Raw genomic sequence first — 21,741 nt, forward strand, 5'->3', positions numbered from 1 at the left:
GCCATTCGTGCACCCATGTTCGTCGATGAGTACACAATCTCAGGCGCTCCTGTCTGTGATGCAGCGTCAAGGGTAACCGCAGCCATGGTCTCCGAGCTGATAGTCCATGCTGCTGCAAACGTCGTCGAACTGTTCGTGCAGATGGTAGTTATCTTGCAAACGCCCCATCTGTTGACTGAGGGATCGAGACGTGGCTGCACGATCCGTTACAGCCATGCGGATAAGATGCCTGTCATCTCGACTGCTAGTGATACGAGGCCGTTGGGATCCAGCACGGCGTTCTGTATTATCCTCCTGAACCCACCGATTCTATATTCTGCTAACAGTCATTGGATCTCGACCAACGCGAGCAGCAATGTCGCAATACGATAAACCGCAATCGCGATAGGCTACAATCTGGCCTTTATCAAAGTCGGAAACGTGATGGTACGGATTTCTCCTCCTTACACGAGGCATCACAACAACGTTTTACCAGGCAACGCCGGTCAACTGCTGTTGGTGTACGAGAAATCGGTTGGAAACTTTCCTCATGTGAGCACGTTGTAGGTGTCGCCACCGGGGCCAACCTTGTGTGAATGCTCTGGAAAGCCCATCATTTGCATATCACAGCAACTTATTCCTGTCGGTTAAATTTCGCGTCTGTAGCACATCATCTTCGTGGTGTAGCAATTTTAATGGCCAGTAGTGTAGAAACATCTTACGTATTTTTGCTTTTGTACTGTATTTAAGCCTAAATAATTACATTACAGTTTGTCTTATCCGAAATACCAGCAGTATTTAAATAGTTTATTAATATTCTAGTGGGTTTAATAATCTATTATTAACAGACGTAGCTTAATGATGTGACGTGCTTTTAACCAGTTATGACGAGCTTTGGCTTACCTTCGAACAGTATGCTCGTTATGAAAGTGTTCCTGTAAGTTGAACGTGCTATTGTCGTTGATGACAAGTGTCTTTATTCATCTGACTGTTCTTACGAAACTATATGGTCTCCTTTATACGTGTATATATGTAACAAGTTGTTCTTCTTATAACACGATTTTGCATTGAACGTGTTAAACTCAACTAGTACACAAATATATGCTCAGTCGCAGAAACTCTTTAAACCACCTCATAAAGCTTACAGCGCTATTTCGTTGCAGGAAATCGTGTTAGTACAACACAAATCTTCCTGACGCCGCCATCTTACCTCACCAAGTGTCATGCTTCAGTAAAGGCTACGTCTTTGCCAGTCTGGTAGCGTATGTCTACGCCTATGGTTATCAGTAATGATATCTTTGGTGCGTTGCAAAAACTGAATTGATCTCAGTTCCTGGTTTACTTCTCTCGAAAAAAATGCCACCGGTGAGTAGTTCAAATGTCGGCACTCATGCTAAGCAGGACAACTACATGATCGTACAGTCAGAGAGACTGACGAAGAGCATAGACAGCGCTTTGAGGCATATCGAATATTATGAACACTTTCTGTTAAACCGGCTGGGAGAAAGAACATGCTAAACTGTTGTGGAAATGTGCAGTTTTGTTTTCCCTTTCGCAGTAATTTTTAACAGAAAACCGGAAAGTCGTTTTTATGGCTAATTTCATCAGCCTACCACTTCGTAGATTAAAACCATGTGAAATACTGTGATTAAAGCTATATCCTCATACATCTAGCAGCTGTAAAGGTGTCTCACATACCCCGTTTACTAATGATTCCAAACGATATCAAGGTTCCGTATGTAATGACAATAAATAACGTCAGAGAGAGGGGAGAGGAGGCGACAGGCAGAGAAGGGGGGAGGAAATGGATATAAAGAAGGCGAATGGGGATATGGGCAGAGAGATAAGGGACGAGTATAGGGATAGAGTGAGTGTGGTATAAGAGATGAACAGGGAGCAGGGGGAAGGTGATGGAAAGAGATAGGGAGAAGTATAGAGAGAGAGGGGGGGGGGGGGGGCTTACATATTTAGCAATTATGAAACAGTGCCGGGTTCACTTTTACAGAATAAAAAGAAAGCATAGCGCATTTAAAATCTCGATACCTTGTATCGTGTCAGTTCACATATACAAATGTGACATAGATTAGCGGGTGCTGTTTAGTGAGGCACCCCACCTTTTTTTTTATTTTATTTTATTGGCCTTTGAATATTCCTCATACAGCCAACCACCTAAGTAAATCATAATTCATATAATTGGTATAGATATAAAAGCAAATTGATAAAACACACTAATGGTGATGACATAAAATAAAGGCAACTTGAAATAACATGCTGAGATTGCGCAGTTATTTAGTGTACATGAGTTGATTCATCTCTCTTTTTCGCTTTGGGTTAGAAAAGATTAAAATTACTTATACACTGTGCAGTCTGTAGATGCCAATAATGTTGGCACATATGTTGGTAACTAGTATTTCTTACTCACAAAATGCCGTATCAACTTCGGTGTGAGATTCCACGGGTTGATGCGTGCAAAAAAATGTGATCTGTGTCTTCCACTTGGCCGCAGTCACAAAGCGGTGCTGGTGCTGAGCAAATCGACAGCGGTTCAGCTTCAACACGCTATGGCACTGCGAACTTCCACGAATACTTGAGCCCATGGTACCAAGGCCTTGATGTTATCACAGGGGTTATTCGTGCATAGCGTTTTCCTTTAGTTATCTGAGAAGCTTACCATTCTTTGTGCCGCCCAGTCCGAATTGTCTTCCTGTGAATCTGTAATAGATCTTCCGCTGGAAAGTGTGTATAGCCTTCTGTATCTGAGGTCACTGCTTCCTTAGCAAGTGTATCAGCGATCTCGTTGCCCGGAACGTTGTGCGCTTTAATCCAATACAGTCCATGAGGACCGTGCTGCTATTCCTTTCCAGCTGGTTTACGTACGCTATTATCTCGTGGGCTACATGGTGTTTTTTTTTAAAAAGGAGAGAGAGCGCAGATTCAGAGTCGGAGAAGGTGACAATGTTTTCCTCCGTTACCGTACAGCAATACTTCAGAACGTCTAAGATCGCCATAAGATCTGTCTTCATTGTTGTAATTTCCTTATATAGCACTTGCGAATAAGTATCCCAAGAGGCACATCCTGTTTCCTCATGCTTCTTTGAGCAGCCGTTGTAGAGAATCCTCGCTTACGGCTATTAGCTTGCCTTAAATATCAGTCTGTGACCGTTATGTGGCGCCAAATTAAGACTTGTCCAGCCTTTTTTTAAATTTAACTATTTGACTTCGGTTGCAACCATGTAGGCAATCCAAACAAATGAGTTAAAAAGTTAAAGCGAACCAGAACTTTCCACTATTTTGCAGGGAGAATTGTATGATACCCTTCAAAACCATACAAAGCCTGTGTTTATCCATTCTGAGACGACTGGAAGCTATTTTGAATGCGGTTTCCTACACCGTATTAGGCATGCAATGTGTTTTTGGTGTTTCCATATTTGTGTCAAACCCGTGTATCTCTCAGTAAAATAAGTCCTATCATTGAACTGAACGTGCTGCATATGTTAAAGAACAAAATACAATAGCTGCACCGTGTAATATCTGCTTGGTAGTGCTCCCTGAATCGTATTCATTGGAAATAAAGCACATTACCCAGGCTCGATGCAAATATCGCCAGTCAATAGCGGACACAAAACAGACCGTTATGTGCTTAATCTAAATGAAACCTTCTTTAGGCACAGCAACGGCACCTATAGACTCCGTACTGGCTGCCTCATCCGCCGTTGACGCACGTACGGCTTTCCCTGGAGTGTCCTGGAGGACGACTCGAATATTTGCAACCTCTAACAGATTTTCCAAACCAATTCGTAAAAAGATTTCCCCTTCCCCACTCCCTACTTGTAACTCTTGTCCCATTACGGTTCAAACTTTTCAATACATCATCCCAGCTTTTTATTTTAAGACGAAAAATGCGAAACTAACCAAAAAGTTGGAGTGGACAGAGTGCAGGGCACTGCAATGGTCTTCTCGACGGATCCATCTGATGATTTAGGGAAGCGAGGGGAGGAGAAAATCACTATGCCCAGGCGATAATTTGTAGGGCACTCGTCCCAGTATGGGTCCAGGTGCTTGAACATTGCGTCGGTCGCTTATACTGTAGTATTCTGCACAATTTTCTAAATGGTTCAAATGGCTCTGAGCACTATGCGACTTAACTTCTGAGGTCATCAGTCACCTAGAACTTAGAACTAATTAAACCTAACTAGCCTAAGGACATCACACACATCCATGCCCGAGGCAGGATTCGAACCTGCGACCGGAGCGGTCGCTCGGCTCCAGACTGTAGCGCCTAGAACCGTAAGGCCACTCCGGCCGGCCACAATAGTCTGATTAAAATTACTTGATAGTTGATATATCACGCATTGGAGCTGGTTTTCTCCAACCACAGCGCTCAACGCCACTCTTGAACCGTTTGCCGTTGCCAAACTGCTACAACTATTCGTCAGTTCACGTCCTATTGCTTGTCCGGCATTCTTTCTTGAAGTGTTTGGATCCCGGATCATGGGCTCGGCTCTTTTATTTCGTATTTGATTACACATGACAACCACACCAAACACACACACACACACACACACACACACACACACACACACACACACCGCTAACCAAACACTACTGGATACTTCGGCACAAGGCGCGATTCATCGTCACGTGACACTAATCAGCCAGAATATTATATGACGGATATAATTCCGTGCAGGGGATAGCAGCGTCACCTGTGTCTTATGACTGCTAGTCAGAAACGCACGGTGCTTGTAGTATCAGTGAGCGTGCTGTCCGTATGTGGAATGGGGAAAACGCGCGAACTATCTGAGTTTGACCGAGAGCAGATTGGGATGACCCGGAGGCTCGACACGAGCATTTCGGAAACTGCACGACTTGTCAGGTGCTCGAGGAATGCTGTGGTGAGTGTCTTCAAGATGTGGTGAAACCACGTCCAGACGTCGTGGGGATGGTTAGCCACACCTCATTACAGATGTCGGACGTCATAGGCTGGGCAGACTGGTAAAACAGGTCAGGCGGCGAACTGTGGCGGAACTAACATCAAATTGCTGGGCAGAGTACAAGTGTGTCTGAATACAAAGTGAAGCGAACGCTCCTAGTGATGGTCCTCTGCAGCCGACGACCCACGCACGTGCCAATGTTAACACCACGACATCGGCAACTACGTCTGAACGCGGCACGTGAGTGCCAGAGCGTTGCATGACCTGATGAATCTCGATACCCGATGGGAGGGCGCGAATCCGTCGTCTTCGAGGAGAACAGCTCATTGACACCTGTAATCGCAGGTAGGAGACAAGCAGGTGACGGCTCCATTGTGCTCTGGGGAACATCCACGTGGGCATCCATGGCTCCAGTGGAGCTCGTGCAAGGCACCATGACTGTCATGGCGTATCAAATGGTTCAAATGGCTCTGAGCACTATGGGACTTAACATCTGAGGTCATCAGTCCCCTAGAACTTAGAACTACTTAAACCTAACTAACCTAAGGACATCACACACATCCATGCCCGAGGCAGGATTCGAACCTGCGACCGTAGCGGTCGCGCGGTTAAGACTGGAGCGCCTAGAACCGCTCGGCCACACCGGCCGGCTCATGGCGTATCGTAGACTGGTTGCAGACCATATATACCCATTCATGACGGTCATGTTTCCCGAAGGCAGTGGCATTTTTCAGTAATATAATGCCGTATCGCAAGACAAGGAGTGTGATGGAGTGGTTCGAGGAACACAATGGCGAATTCCAATTGATGTGCAGGCCTCCCAACGCGCCAGATCTGAATCCGATCGGACACATCAAGGATGTGATTGAACATGGCGTCAGAGCTCATCGCCACCATGCCCGGAATTTAACAGGAATTAGGTGACTCGTGTGTGCGGATGTGGTGCCAACGCCCTCCAGCGACCTACCAAGGCCTCATTGCTTCCATGCCACGACGCGTCGCCGCTGTTCCCCGTACCAAAGGTGAACATGCCAGCTATTACTTATGGGATCACAATGTCCTGGCTGATCAGTGTGTACATTTATCATAATTACAGACATCTGCTCAAAAATAGCTGTAAGCTCTATGGGACTTAACATCTGAGGTCATCAGTACCCTAGACTTAGAACAACTTAAACCTAGCTAAATTAAGGGCATCACACACATCCATATTATTATTTAAACAGTAAAGAACGTTCCCTATGTTTAACAACCATAACAATAGAAAACACCCGCTGATGATGCTGCAACTGTCTGGGACAAAAAACAAAATTGTGTTTTGCTAAGGGCGGACCCCACTCAAAAACATGTTATTTTTTCATATCGTTTTCAGGTACTTTTCGTCATCGTAATGATTTTTTTATTTGTTGTTTCTTTTGGTGCCATTCTTTCTTCACCTGGAATCTGCTTGTGTCGCCAAGGATCTGAAACCAAGGGCAATCGAGGGATGCTCATCTGTTGGTAACGCATGTAGGCAGTGTGCGTATAAGTTTCAGGTAACGAATGTTAGCAAAAAATCAGTTTCCTTTTAGCGCTGACACTGAATTTCATCATCCTCGAGTTTGTTCGTGGACGTTAGCTTTAATTTCTATGAAAAAAGCGATCGTGTTTTTAGTTCTGCCCCAGATTGTTGGCCGCCGTTTTCTCAGATACAATGCACGTGTCGAGGTTGTGGTTAACTTGGCACAGGAGTTTGAGTTCAAAGGCTACAAAACGCGTCTGCTCCAGTTCAGTGATTGGTCTCTTAAAATCCGAAGTATCTCGCGCCGGCGGCCATTTCCAGTATTGCTCCGCGAATTTGTGAAGTGCAATGACTTCCCGTGTTCGTGTGCCACCCATAACCGAGCGGCAGCGGCAGCCGATGTGGCAACACTGTATCGGCAAGTGACAAGCGCCAACTGTCAAGTAATTTTAATCGAACTATAGTTAAAAAGCTGGTTGGGTTGTCAACGACAAACTGTCTCCTGCAGGTATGTGAAGGAAGGTAGGTAAACAGCAGGACCCTCAGCCCAGCGATCTCCCCCCCCCCCCTCCGAGTCCTTTTGTATTCCCCTCCTCTGCCTTCACCACTACCTGTCGCGTCTGCCCACTGCCCAGCACCTCCCCCCCCCCCCCCCCCCACCTGTTATGGCTCCTCATCCTCCATCGGCTCCTTTCCCCCGTCCACCCTTCGCTTTTCCTCTCCTTCCCCCTCTTTATTTTCCCATCATCTGTCCAGTTTCCCCCCACCTTAGCATCATCATCCCTTTGTTCTATGTTTTAAGTTCCAAGATTGTTTCGCCATGTTACCGTTTAAGTCTCCGATTTTATCGCCTGTTTTTATTATTTATCATCTTCCTCTTTTTAAAACAAAGTCTGTAGGGTGAAGAGCGGCATACTGCCAGCCCGTCCCCTTCGGGGGGGGGGGGGGGGGGGGGAATTGAAACTCAATAAAGAAAAAAAAACTGTGATTTGTATGTAGAGGAACGGAGCGCGTGGCCGAAGTACACTCGCAGGTAAACAGTGTGGCTGGAAGCAGCGTAGACGTGCAGTTAGTTGGCAGCTGTGAGGCTCCGCTTCGTGCGTCAGGGCGCGTAAAGAACAGGCCACACTGAAAGGCAAACACACTGCAGCTGTTCTGAGCCCAGCCTGGCGTCACACTACGATAAACTATCGCAGTGTGCATATTGAACCGCCAAACAAATTTTGGCGCAAGATAACGCCCCCTGACTGATACCGCAGCCTGCCAATGATGAAACGGTCAAACAAAGCTGCGAAAGATGGAGTATAATAATGTCCCAGTGTCCCCTCACGACTCTCATTTCAAGTGTTGAAATAGAAATAGTGTACAGGATACTGCGCTGTAGAATAGCCCAAATGTTTGAGAAAACTCATTCGCCAAAGCAGATGGCAGAACTATCACAAAAAAAAAAAAAAAAAAATAGCGCCAAGACCCGAGCGACTGGAAGAAAACGAAGGTGACTCCTGTACATAAGAAGGGTAAAATAACGGACCCGCAAAGTTACCAGTATCCCTAACTTCCGTTTGCTGCAGAATCCTTAAACATATTCTCAGATCGAATATAATAAATTTTATTGAGACCGAGAAGCTTACGTCCACGAATCAGCATTGTCTTAGGAAGCATCGCTTGTGCGAAACACAGCTTGCTATTTTTCTCACGTGATATACTGCACACTACGGAGGAAGGGCAACAGGCATATTTCTAGATTTCCGAAAAGCGATTGACGTGGTGCCCCATTGCAGGCTGCTAAAGAAGGTACGAGCATATGCAATAGATTCACAGATATGTGACTCGAGACTTCTTAAGTAATAGAACCCCTCAATGGTAAGTTTTCATCGGAGACAAAGGTATCGCCAGGAGTGTCCCAGGGAAGTGTGATTGGACAGCTGACGTTCTCTGTATACAGTAATGGAAAAAAGTATTCATACACTAGAGCGTGGAAAAGGAAACAGCCTTTACTGACAATACGAAGCCAAAACACTAATTGGATATACACTGTACACATTGGCCAGTCGCCAATGCAGCTATGCTGGTATATAGAACGAGAATGAACAAGCCTTTACAAAACAAAATACAAAAACGTCCGCCAGTTCTCTACTGCGCTGGGAATTAAGTATTCATACACCAACAGAAAATGACACGTCTAACAAAGCCAGAACATGTTTAATACTTCGTATGCAACCTCCGTGGCATGGAATGGACCAATTTTCTTGTAGTTTCCGGCGTGATACCTTCCCATCCACCGGCCGGGGTGGCTGAGCGGTTCTAGGCGCTTCAGTCCGGAACCGCGCGATCGGTACGGTCGCAGGTTCGAATCCTGCTTCGGGCACGGATGGATGTGATGTCCTTAGATTAGTTAGGTTTAAGTAGTTCTAAGTTCTAGGGGACTGATGACCTCAGAAGTTGAGTCCCATAGTGCTTAGACCCATTTGAACCTTCCCATCCTCGAAGGAGAGCCTCTTTCAAAGAGGCCTTACTACGGATGTCATGTTTTTTCACTCGTGTTTCCAGCTCACTCCACAAGTGTTCGATGGGATTCAGGCCCGGACTCTCAGCTGGTGTTTTGAGAGAATGTGGAGTGTTGTAGAGCAACCACGGCCGGACAATTTGCGCCGTATGTTTGGGATCATTGTCCTGTTGGAAGTAATAATTTGTAGGAAGACCCAAGGCGTCAACACACTGTTGTAAGTTCTGTTTGAGAATGTTCATATACACAAATCTGTCCATGGTACCTTCCACAAACACTAATTTTCCGACACCGGAGGCTGACATACAGCCCCATGCCATTACTCCACCACCTCCGTGCTTCACCGTGGGTCGAATGTTGTTTCGGTCGAGGTCTGTATTCGGTCTTCTCCAGACCAAGATCCTACCATCATTGTGCACGATTTTAAATTTGTTTTCATCACTAAACAATACAGTATCCCTGAAGTCTGCTGTCTTGGATACATGCTGTTTCGCGAATTCCATCCACCACTTCCTGTTCTTTTTGCTGATGTAGGGCTTTCGTCTCGGAACCCCCTTATGGTTCTGTGGTCCCAACTCCTGGTTACCTGTGCCATCACTATCTGCTGATTCCCTGCTCATCCCTCCTATTCTATTCGCGGATCCGGGACATCCTCACCTCCTTCCCGCTCTCGGGTGGATTTACCTGTTGGGCTCCATCTCGCTTCTCTCTGCTGTGATTTCCATCTTCACTCTCTCCCCAAAGCCCCATTCCCCTCCTCCTTGGTTAGTTCCTTTGTGCCTGAGTGGGATGGATCTCGTCAAGGTTAAAAAAAGCCTCCATTGTCCTGGTGGTGTAATGTTGTTCCACCCACTCTTAAGGGAGTTTTGGGATGAATTGCTTTTTACACAGGTGGCTCTAAATCCAACAATCACTTTGGATATGAATTCGTATCTTCTTTTGGCTTGGAACACAATCTCTTGTCTGCCAAGTGAGATGTTTACTGTGGAACTGATGACCATTTACTGAGCCATTTGCTTTATTAAATGGTCCTCCCTCACCCAAATTTTGTTATGTACAGACTCGACGAGTGCTCTACAGGCCTTTGTTCAGTATTTTTCCTGCCACCCCTTGCTCTCTGCCATCTAAGACCTTCTGCTGCTGCTTGTTCGATTGATTTCCTTTGGTTTCCCAGCCAAATGGGTATCCTGGATAATGAGACTGCTGATCATCTGGCTGAGGGCAGCCACCTAATCCCCGTTCTCCATGACCCCTCTGGTGGTGCATTTGGGGCTTCATGTTAAATTCCTTTTCACTCAGTCCTGGGATGACTCTTGGGGAACACCTCCCTACCCTGCCAACATGTAGAGTTCTTCCCTCCACATCTCCTGGTAGGATTCTACCACATCCTGCCGTCTTTGTATCGGCCATCCATGGTTTTTTGTTCCATAATGCCCCACCCCCCTTTTGTATTTGCCGGCCCCCACCACATGGTGAGCCACATTTTACTGGGCTGTCTTCAACTTTTGACCCTTTGCACTAAATACACCCTCCCACTTTTCTTTTGCTGTGTTTTAGAGAATGACCTTGCATGATTATGTTTGTCAAAACTTTTCTTCAGAAAAGTGATTTGTCCTCCCAGAGTTAAGTACCTGAATTTCCTTTCGAAGGTGGAGTCCCTCAGTTAGCATTGGTGCTGGCTTGGGAGGCCTTAGACCTTCCCTCTGAAGCGGCCCGGTCCCTTCCACCACTCTTTCCCTACGTTTTTTTTGTGCCGTTTTGTTCCCTTTTTACTTGGGTGTTCTATCTTTGGTTGTGATCATGGTATGGTACGGTATGGGTCGCCTCTCCATCTCTCCCCCTCCTTCCCCCTCCCCCCCCCCCTCCACCATTTTTCTTTACTCTTCCTGCCGCCGCGATGTTCTTTCTGCTTCGTTGTTTGCCCGATTTCATTTCCCGTTTAGAGAACTGAGGACTGTGTTGTTGGTGATGGCCCTCCCCCCGTAGTTTCTGGCACCTTGGATCGTGGCTCCGATGACCTGACTGTTTAGCGCCCTCTCGTCCCCTCCCCCCAACAACCAACCAACCATTAACATTTTTGTGTCAGTGAGAAAATATTAATTTGTTATTCTTACCCCTTTATGTAGTGTACTTTCGAAATCTGCCACTCAATTTGACATGATTGTCTTACATATTCATGTGGTGTCTGAATACAGAGCTGTATTATTAATGCTGCAGTGAGGTAGTATGGGCTTCGTATTTGATTTTCACTACCTCGGAGCTACCTGTATGCTCTAATACTATTATATAAAGTGGAAACTTTATGAAATTCGTTTTGGTTTTCCTTGGAGTTATTCAGCAACAATATATTCGCGTTAATAACATCACCGGTCACTCTGACAGGATTATGCACCCTGCTGTGAGCAAATTATTTACTTTGTTTCGTACTTTGTTTGTTACTGCAGACCTACACATAGCTAGAATTGAATGTTCTGGCACTTCTTCTAGAAGTCTGGGTGTTTCGGTCACACATCAATGAAGTCTAATGCACACCAAGACGCTCCCGCAGACCTGAGCGGCTTTCGACGACAGACGTACAGAGAACACAGGCAGTCTGACCAGCTCCACTCGAGATTTCTTCTAGAAGAAAAGTTCAGTCGTAAGCCTCTGGCAGACCTACACTGGGTTGCGAAACTTGCCGTCCTTGTATGAGTATTGGTGCGCAGGTGCATTGCTACTATGTTGGCGCAAACTAGTTGCCCAAGAGGACAACGTTTACGTCTATATGTGAGCCTAGACACTCTGTGCTGGCTCTACGTTATTTGGATCCCAACGAGAGTGCTATATTTGGCGTCCTATCTCGTCGTACGAGAGACGCATCCACATTTTAATATTATGTTGAGAGGGGTGGTGCAACAACTGTCATACGTAAGAAATGGTTTAACAAGTAAAAATTCGCAATTTGTAAATAAGAGAAACACCAGAGCAATAAGTGTCAGAATTATGGGAAGTGAAGAAATGATGTTGAGGATGATGATGATGGCCGTAAGTGAAGAAAATACCTCTGAGTTAATTATTACCTTAGTGATAATATATTCATGAATTTTTCACGCTTATACGTTGTTGCAGGCCTGGTTGCTAGTATGACAAAATGATACTTGGGTAAGAAATAAATATTCCTTCATCCAATTCTATCACAATTATTCATTCGTTGTGCTTATATTAACGCAGAGGTGACGCGCGCGGCAATACAAATAAATATATTGCAGTTAATTCTGATTTTCTCCGGTAATGGCAGCAATGTGAATAGCGTCAGTTAATCGTGGTCAAATTGTACGTGACACGTGCTGCAAAACAAAACAAAAAAAAAGAACTGTGTTTTTTGTGTAATACCGAGATAATTTAATTTCCATGTATTCGTGAAAACACTTTTGAAATTATGAACCACTCATACAAAGAAACATGTGTAAGGTACAAATATATAATCATTAAGAAACATGATTCCGGGCATTTTCTGTATGTTGGGCGTAGCTGCTTCGCGTGTCTACAACGCGATTTTGTAGACGTCTCTACAGCAACGCCTCTCCGTACGTCTATAGACTGCTGCTGTTTTCTCCCAAAGCCGTCTGCACGCTCCCCCCCCCCCTCCCCCCCCCCCCCTGCGGGGCCACCCGCATAGCCACCCCCGCCGTCCGCGTCGGTCAGCCCGCACGCTGTTCGTTCGTTTCTTTCGTCAGTCGAGTCGACTGAATCGAGTTATCGAGTAGTTGTACTTTCCTATGTAGCACGCTCGTCCGCGTCATCGTATTTTATACGTTTCTGTCTTGCACACAGATAGCTAACACATACACAGATGTAATTAACCAATTTGCCGGAAGAATAGGTGCATGGAATTCATCATTTAAAGAAGAGAACTACAATTGTAACTTTTTTAATGTCGTAAGATGGTATTGTCTTGTATTTGTGTATAATCAGTTTAAATAAAATTTTCTTAAACATTGCGCGTGACGATTATTTTTTATTACGGTAACAGTAAAGATAGCTCAAGATGACTTCAGCGCCCCCCTCCTTCAGGTTTTTCTGTATCCGCCGCTGTCTGCACGTAGTAGTTGAAAGCTGTCGAAGCGCAGTCAGTTGTTAGGTATTTCCGTACTTTGATTCAACTGTACGAGTGTCTTAGCAGGTCCGCAGCTCGTGGTCGTGCGGTAGCGTTCTCGCTTCCCACGCCCGGGTTCGATTCCCGGCGGGGTCAGGGATTTTCTCTGCCTCGTGATGACTGGGTGTTGTGTGATGTCCTTAGGTTAGTTAGGTTTATGTAGTTCTAAGTTCTAGGGGACTGATGACCATAGCTGTTAAGTTCCATAGTGCTCAGAGCCATTTGAACCATTTTTTTGTCTTAGCAGTAAAGAATAACATTAAAACTTCATGGCGCTTCAGTCTGGAACCGCGCTGCTGCTACGGTCGCAGGTTCGAATCCTGCCTTGGGCATGGATGTGTGTGATGTCCTTAGGTTAGTTAGGTTTAAGTAGTTCTAAGTCTAGGGGACTGATGACCTCAGATGTTAAGTCCCATAGTGTTTAATGCCATTTGAACCATTTGAACACTACCCTCTACAAGTTTGGAAACAACGTCCTGCGTGTTACAACAGAACAAGATGGGAGTGATCTACCCGAGCTAATGGTTACTCGTACAATGCAGAATAGTATGCTCAAATAGCGATCAATGACGACACAGTATAGTACAGATAATTATTGTACATGTTGGTATTGCTCAGTTTCATATAAACTGATTTTACCTGTCCAAGCATTTTACTGATCACGCCAAGTGGCGCCAGTAGATGTCACGAAGGTGTACAGATACGTTGCTTAGTTCTGTTCAGTTGTAATTCCGTTTGTATGAAGTTAGGACACGCCACGAAATAAGGTAGGACGCGCAGCGAAAGTAACGGAAAATGGGCCCAAGGTGCCCGTCGGCCTCTGTGACCGAGCGGTTCTAGGCACTTCAGTCTGGAACCGGGCTGCTACTATGGTCGCAGGTTCGAATCCTGCCTCGGGCATGGATGTGTGTGAGGTCCTTAGGTTAGTTAGGATTAAGTAGTTCTAAGTCTAGGGTCTGATGATCTCAGATGTTAAGTCCCATAGTGCTTAGAGCCATTTGAGTTGGATCAGACGACCAAGTCAGTTCTACGCAAACACAGCCCACACCATTATGGAGCCACCAGCAGCTTGCACAATGTCTTCAACAAGACAACTGAGGTGCATGACTTCATGAGATCTGCGCCCCACTCGAACCCTACCATCAGCTCTTACCAACCGAAATCGGGCTTACCTGACCATGCCACGGATTTCCAGTCGTCTAGGGTTCACGCGATATGGTCAAGAGCCCAACAGAGGCGCTGCAGGCGAAGTCATGCTTCAGCAAAAACACTCGCGTCGGTCGTCTGCTGTCACAGCCCATTAATGCCAAATTTCGCCACACTATCCTAACGAATATTTTCGCCGTACGTCCCACATTGATTTCTGCGTTATTTCATGCAGTGTTGCTATTTCTGCGATTATTTCATGCGGTGTTGCTTGTTTGTTACCACTAACAACTCTACGCAAACGCCACTGCTCTTTGTCGTTAAGTGAAGGCCGTCGGCCACTACATCATCGTGGTGAGAGAGAATGACAGAAATTTGGTATTCTCGGCACACTCTTGACACTGTGGATCTCGTAATACTAAATTCCCTAGCGATTTCCGCAATAGAATGTCCCGTGAGTCTAGCTCCAACTATCATTCCGCGTTCAGAGTCTATTAATTCCCGTCCTGCGGCCATAAACACGTCAGAAACTTTTTCAAGTGAATCACCTGAGTGCAAATGACAAACTCCGCCAATTCCTTATATACCTTTTTATACCTTGCGTACGCGATATTATCACCATCTGTATATGTGCATATCGCTATCCTATGAATTTTATCACTCCCGTCTGTACAACAGTGCCGAAACGCACTCATGTAAAAAAGAAAAAAGGAAAAAAAAAATACCTTGAACGACCAGAGATAGGACGTTCGTATTCACAGGACATGTATGTTAGTATATTCCGCAGAAATGACTAGCACTTGAACCATGTCGGTCCATGGGTTCAAGGTAAACATCGATATCGCGGCGCAACACCACCTACCGGTAAAATGTATCTGCGGCTCTCGTTGTTGCTGTAACCGAAGGTAAGGATCAGTGTGACTGAAGCAGATGTGCAGAATGCCTCGCAGACGTATGGGCAAACCATACCGTCAAATCAGTGAGTTTGAAAGAGGGAGCATTATTGGCATGGGACAATATGATGCATCCATTCGGGAAACTGCTGCTCGTGTGGGACAAAGTGTTTGGAAATGCAACGGTTGAGTACAGAATGGTTCACGGTAGGCCGTTTAAACGGGACGAGATGGATCAGGTTGCAGTGGGGGGTGCACCCCCGATAGATCGACACCTCATCCGAATGGCATTGCAGAACAGATTTGCATCCTCCTCAGCTTTGGCGCAACAGTGGAACTGTATAACACAACGTACGCTATTAGGGTTGACAGTCTACCGCCGTTTATTGCGGCATGGATTATGTGCACGTTGCCACTTCTCCTCTTACATTTGCAGAAACACGCTAGACGGCAAAGGTGTATGGAACGACGTCACTGGGGCAGGAATGGCATCAGATAGTGTTTTCGGACTGATCCAGGTTCTGTCTGCTTGAAAATGATGGGCGCATTTGGCTCGCCGTGGACAGGGGGAGCGGCATCGCAGTGACTGCATTTGCACAAGACATACAGCTCCAACCCAAGGCCTTATGGTGTGCGGTGTTACCGGGTACAACTACAAACCACAATTGGTGCATGTTCAGGGCACTGTGACCAGGGTGACCTACGTGAATGACACCCTTCGACCTGCAGCCATACCCATTCTTCACAACACACCATACACCATTTTTCAGCTAGACAATGCACGACCATATGTTGCTGCACAAGCATGTGCCTTCTTGGTATCACAGAATGCCAGCCTTTTGCCCTGTCCCGCCAGATCTCCAGACTTGTCACCAGTCGAAAATGTATGGGATATACTGAAACACTGGGTGCAGCACTGTGACCTAGTGCCAAACACCACAGACGAACTTTGGAACTAGGTGAATGCAGCATGTCATCACACATGGAACAAGTTATCAGGGCCTTGTGCCTACTAAACAACAGGGCACATGCAACACTACGGTTACTGAAATGCTAATCATTTCTGCAAAACATGGTAAAGTACATTTCCTGTGAAAATGAACGTTCCAACTCTAGTTGTTCAAGGTGTCCTGTTTTTCCTGAACATGAGTGTACGTCTTCTATGTTTTTGTGTAGTTTTCTCCTTCAGCCCATTCCGTGCTGCTGTGTGTGATTCCAGACCGAAGCGACTAGAACCGCTCGGCCACTGCGGCCGGCGGTATGAGGTCTGAAAACATTTACTGACCGAAATCGATAACCACAAAAACAGAAGGTTTCTTGCGGGCGAGACTGTTTATGTTCATTTTAAAATATTTCCTTTAATTAAATTTTATTATTTCAATTCAAATAATTTGCTTGCTTTTCTCTAGAGAGAGAATCTCTTTCACTACTCCTTTCTTTTGTGGGGGTGCTTCCAATTCTTTCTTGACATTGAGTAGGAACTTCATTATTTCAGTTAAATATACCTCGGCATTATTAGACTTTCGTATACAGTAGTAAGCAGTGACAGTGAACCAGTAGCAAGTTCTTATGCACAATAAAGCAATTCGACGTTAAAAAATACGTACGTATATGAACAAAAAAACTTGCTCCCACCACCGCTTTATGCCATACAAGTTAAACAATTCGGGCAGAATTATGCATCATCGGATGTTGGCTGATCACGACCCTCTGTCTTCTCCTACTTCTTTAAAAGTCACTCGTCACTCACAAACCAATATAACTAATGGTAAAACCTTGACGTGCGTAAGTGAATGGTTCTAACTAATTATTAATATACTATTGAGATAAAATATTGGCAATAAGTGGTCGAAATTAACAGTGTACGATCAATCATCAGTTTCCGAAATTAGTGTCAGCGAAATGCGAGTCATCCCTAAGTTCCTATTACTCGAAGCGAAAATAAATTATTTTCTTGACAATAACGCACCACACTATACTCTGTGAGCGCATAATTACATAACTCTCCACGTCGGACACACTGTTGTATCAGAATTACATAAACACTCAACCATAAATGAGCTTGCGGAACTGGAACACAAATACGAATTTAGAGAAGCATTCAGATCAGTATGTGATCCCCATTTACAATCAAGACTCATTAGCCAGAGTCTGATCATCATATACGTTGCATCACTGATCTCTCACTTCCAGTAAAATATTTTACCCACTCTTCAGTATCAAATAGCCATATCTCCCTCGTTACCTTACCTATTCGCCACGCAATCATTTACAAAGAATTCACAAGCGGAAACTCGCACTACGTGTTCTCAGACTAGAGTCGATCAGTACATGTACAAAAAAAGCCAATCAACACTGCACTCCAGGAGCTGCTATTCCGCTACAATTAGCGTTAATATAGCTAGCAATGATTATTCACACGTCGCCTGTATTGAGAATACACAGTTTATCCAGACTGTTCTATGTCGACTTTGCCCCTAGAATAGTTCAACCATGATTGACTTAATCTGATGTTAAACGATTTAGGGTCCATTTACCAAACAAATGCAGAGGGATACCGTTACTTTTAACAATTAGTTAGATTTTAGATGGCTTTCGAGTGTTCTTCTCGTGGCCGGTCGCTACAAAGTAGTCTAAATCGCTCACACTGTCTGCGATCGACAGCTCAATTTTTAATCTGAAGCCATATCGCGTGACCATTGTGCAGCATTTAAGAGGATGACACTCAAAAGCCACGTGTAGTAGTCTAAACGTTTCCGACTGGCACCAACGATGGTTTATTAGACTCTCTCCGTTACATCATAAGTGATGAAACTTGGTTTCACTTTCCGGTCATGTGAATTCACAGATCACGAGGTACTGGGAAACGGAGAACCCTAACGGTGTGTGTCAGCAACCACTCCATGATTATTTTTTTTAATAAATTAAAAAAATCGGCGTTTGGTGGGGTGTAACTGAACGCACATCGTTGGACAGATTTTTTTACACTACCTTCAACACGGTTGCATTTATGGAAATTTTTGATGCATTTTCTGCTCAACTCGCTGAATATAAAAGACAATACTGCTTTTTCCAGCAAGATGGTGCAACAAGCCACACGTGTAAGGTATCCCTGGAACGAGTCCTTGTCGTCTTCTCTGAGGAACGAACTGTCAGCAAACGTTTGTGGCCACCACGTTCGCCGTATCAAACATAACGTGATTTTTTCCAGGGGGGACACTTGAAGAGCAAGATCTATGAGACAAACCCACACACAATACAGCTTTTCCTAACTCACAGACCGGGCGCTAATGGCCGTAGCAGTTTTGCGCCCTAGAAACCATAAAAAAAACACAATACAGGAACCGAAAGACATCAGCGTGAAGTTGCCGCCATCGATATCCGAACTTTATGCCGGGTGTATCTGAATATCTTTAGACCTGCACAACTGTATACTGATGTTACAGGGGGTCACCTTCAACGGCTAATATGAATGTATTTTTCGACGTAAATAAATGCTAAGTCAATTTCAGGTCTCCGATTCTGTAATTTCATTGCATTTCCTTTGTGCTTACAAGGACTACTTTAACTGCGCCACCCTGCACAGTTCCCTTTTGACCTGTCACAATCACTTCTGCTACCCTCCTCGTAGACGGGTCTGACCTGTCCATTCTTAAAGTTCCTCGGCACAGTCTTTCGTTTGAGGGATCTCCGGTATACTGTATTATGGTTAAAAGGAGGACTAACTCGGCTGCAAATTCGGTATACAACATGACAGGGATTCCACTGGACTGTGGAACGTTGTTCATTTTAGCGATTTTAGTTGTTTTCCAACACTGCTGACAGTAATATCTTCACCGTTCATCTTTGCACAGGTGCGATAATGAAATTGGGGCAATACTCCTGGATTTTCATTTGTGAAGGATAATTTGAAAACAGAGTTGATCACATCTGCTTTTGCTTTTTTACCCTTAATTTCAATCCGTCTTGTCCTTGTGTGCCTGGACGCTAACTTTGGTAGCACTATCAGCCTTTACATATGAGCAAAGTTTCTTTGGGTTTTGTGAGAGGTAATTTGCTACGGTAGTCGTTGAAGACTTCTCGCATTGCCCTCTTGACAGCCAAATGCGTTTCGTTCAACATCTCCCTGTTCCAGCCCTGCATACCTTTTGCTTTTAACTCATTAAGCAGTAGTCTTTGTAGCCTACTGACTGTTTTTCATGCTCATCTCCAGGGACATTCGATAAAACTGCACAGGTTGGTATTATCACTGTGGATCGTTAGATGCAACAACAATGAAAATTACGTCAGATGTAACTGGGAGATAGAAGAGGCAGCACGTGATTTTTTTTTCTGTGTGTACTCCAACATAAAATTGGCGAAAGGCAGAAATTGACACTCAGGGGCCTTGGGCATTGTAACTGTTGAGGGGTCGTACATCAAAATCGAAACTTTATGCGGCAAAAACCCACCAGAAATCTACAGTGCATTAAGTGAAGTTTGTCGGTTAATCGCTTTCATGGCGTTCGTATGAGCTTAGTTGATAATCCAAGACCCGGAGAATCAAAAGCGTCAACAAATGAACGAAGTGTGAAACTTGTGACAGATGCGCGTTGAAGAAGATCGCAGTGTGACTCGTGAGGACGCTCTGAAGCCACGAGAATTCCCCCAACGTCAAAATTCCGTATTCTGACAAAAGATTTGAAGAAGATAAAACTAGCTGCGAGATGGGTCCCACACTGTTTGACTGCTGAAGAGAAGCAGAAACGCCAGGACACTGCAACCTTGCTCAAATAACGATTCTAACGTGAAGGTTAAGGATTCTTGTGCCGAATTGTCGCTATTGATGAAACATGGGTTAGAAACACTGAACCGGAGTTTAAATCGCAGCTCGTTGAGTGGACAGTTTCAGAATCTCCACGACCAAAAAAATTTCGACGCGCTTAAACAAAGCTTAAGCAAATAGCGATTTCTGCTTACGATCTCCAAGGAATGTGTCATGCATAGTGGTGGAGCAAAGTCAGTAGATAGACAGCTGTCTCACTGCCCGCAGTAAGGCGATCTGTGTGGTAACACAAACAGTTCACAAAAATGGCTCTGAGCATTATGGGACTTAACAGCTGAGGTCATCAGTCCCCTAGAACTTAGAACTACTTAAACCTAACTAACCTAAAGACGTCACACACATCCATGTGCGAGGCAGGATTCAAACCTGCAACCGTTGCAGTCGCGCGGTTCCAGACTGTAGCGCCTAGAACAGCTCGGCCACACTGGCCGGCTACAGTTCACAATATTGGCCCTTAATCACTGTTTCAAGTGAGTCACACTCACTATACAGCTCTTGAAATCAGTAACTTTTGGTGTGCAGGAAAAGCTCAAACTCCTTCAATTTATAGAAGATGTTGCACCATTACAATTTTCAAAGGTGATATATGCAATATGCCTAATTTTGGGAATGACTGGTCTGTGTGGTGTAGCTGATAATGTGGAAGAGTCCTCTGATGACTTCCTGAAGAGCTGAGATAATGAGTGTCAGCACAGTGACCAGCATTTCCTTAAGTTCAGTGACAGTCTGTCTTAACTCGTGAATCGACACAGCGAGATCTGTAGTGTTTTTGATAGGCCTGAGTAATTCCGGAGAGCACTGACTGGTCGAGGGACCATGTGTGGTCAGGAGAAATCCCATAGACTACTTCTGATCTTGTCAAGTTCTGCCTGATTTTAGCAGATTGTTGCTCCGTTAATGAGGGCTGTAGCTGTAGTCCTTCATTCTTCCCGTGCTGGGAGGTGAAAACAATCTTTGATTGGTGGATGATGCTTAATGACATCCTCTGGGCAGCTTCTTTGGTGTAGAGGGGCAGGAGGCCAGATTGCCGTCATCGAGAATTCTTGTGCTGAACACAGCAACCAACTCCAGTTCTCTTAATTTATCCAGGCCTCATCTCCTTAATTGCCTACCTTTATGCGGTTTCTTCACTTCAACTGCAGTTCATAACCAATATATTATAGTCAGTGCCTGCATTTCCTCCTGGAAAAGTCTTACAGTTTAAAGTGTGGTTTCAAAAGTTGTCTTAAGATTATATGATCAAGTTGAAACCACACAGTGCTCCTTGTCTCTTCCCCAACACAACCACCTTTCATGATTTTTGAATGAAGTAGTAGAGATTATTAAATTATGCTCTGTACAAAATTCTTCTTCTTTCAGTCCTTTCTCCCAGTCCATGTTCCCCTATTTTTCTTTCTCTTCCTTTTCCTAATACGAATTCCAGACACCCATCATATTTAAACTTCTGTCTCCATTAACAATCTGAATGACTACCTTTACCTCATTATACATTCTTTTAATCTCTTCTTTATCTCCAGAGCAAGTTCACAAATAAACGTTTCTACTGTGGTGGGCATTGGCTTTGTATCTTTGAACTTCTACTGATAGCCCTATACTCACCTTACGAGAAGTGCTGTCATTCCTGCCACCCCACTTCACTAATTCCCGCTATACTCATATTCAATTTATCAGTTTTGCTTTTCAATTTTTTCTGCCCCCTCTACCAAATTTAGAGCTCTGACATTTCATATTAAGGCTTGAATGGCAGCTTTGTCTCTCCTGATGGCAACTTCCTCCTGAGTAGTTATCACCTGAAGATCCAAATGGGGGATTTTTTCACTTC

At 44.7% G+C, this 21,741-nt stretch overlaps 1 protein-coding gene across 1 annotated transcript in view; it reads left to right on the forward strand.

The window, feature by feature from the left end:
* The window catches only part of LOC126483761 (peptidylglycine alpha-hydroxylating monooxygenase), a 222,054-nt gene that overhangs the window by 103,620 nt on the left and 96,693 nt on the right, over positions 1 to 21,741 (forward strand). The gene's annotated exons all lie outside the window — the stretch shown is intronic.

This window comes from Schistocerca serialis, chromosome 6 (genome assembly GCF_023864345.2).
Source record: "Schistocerca serialis cubense isolate TAMUIC-IGC-003099 chromosome 6, iqSchSeri2.2, whole genome shotgun sequence".
Taxonomy (NCBI): Eukaryota; Metazoa; Arthropoda; class Insecta; order Orthoptera; family Acrididae; genus Schistocerca; species Schistocerca serialis.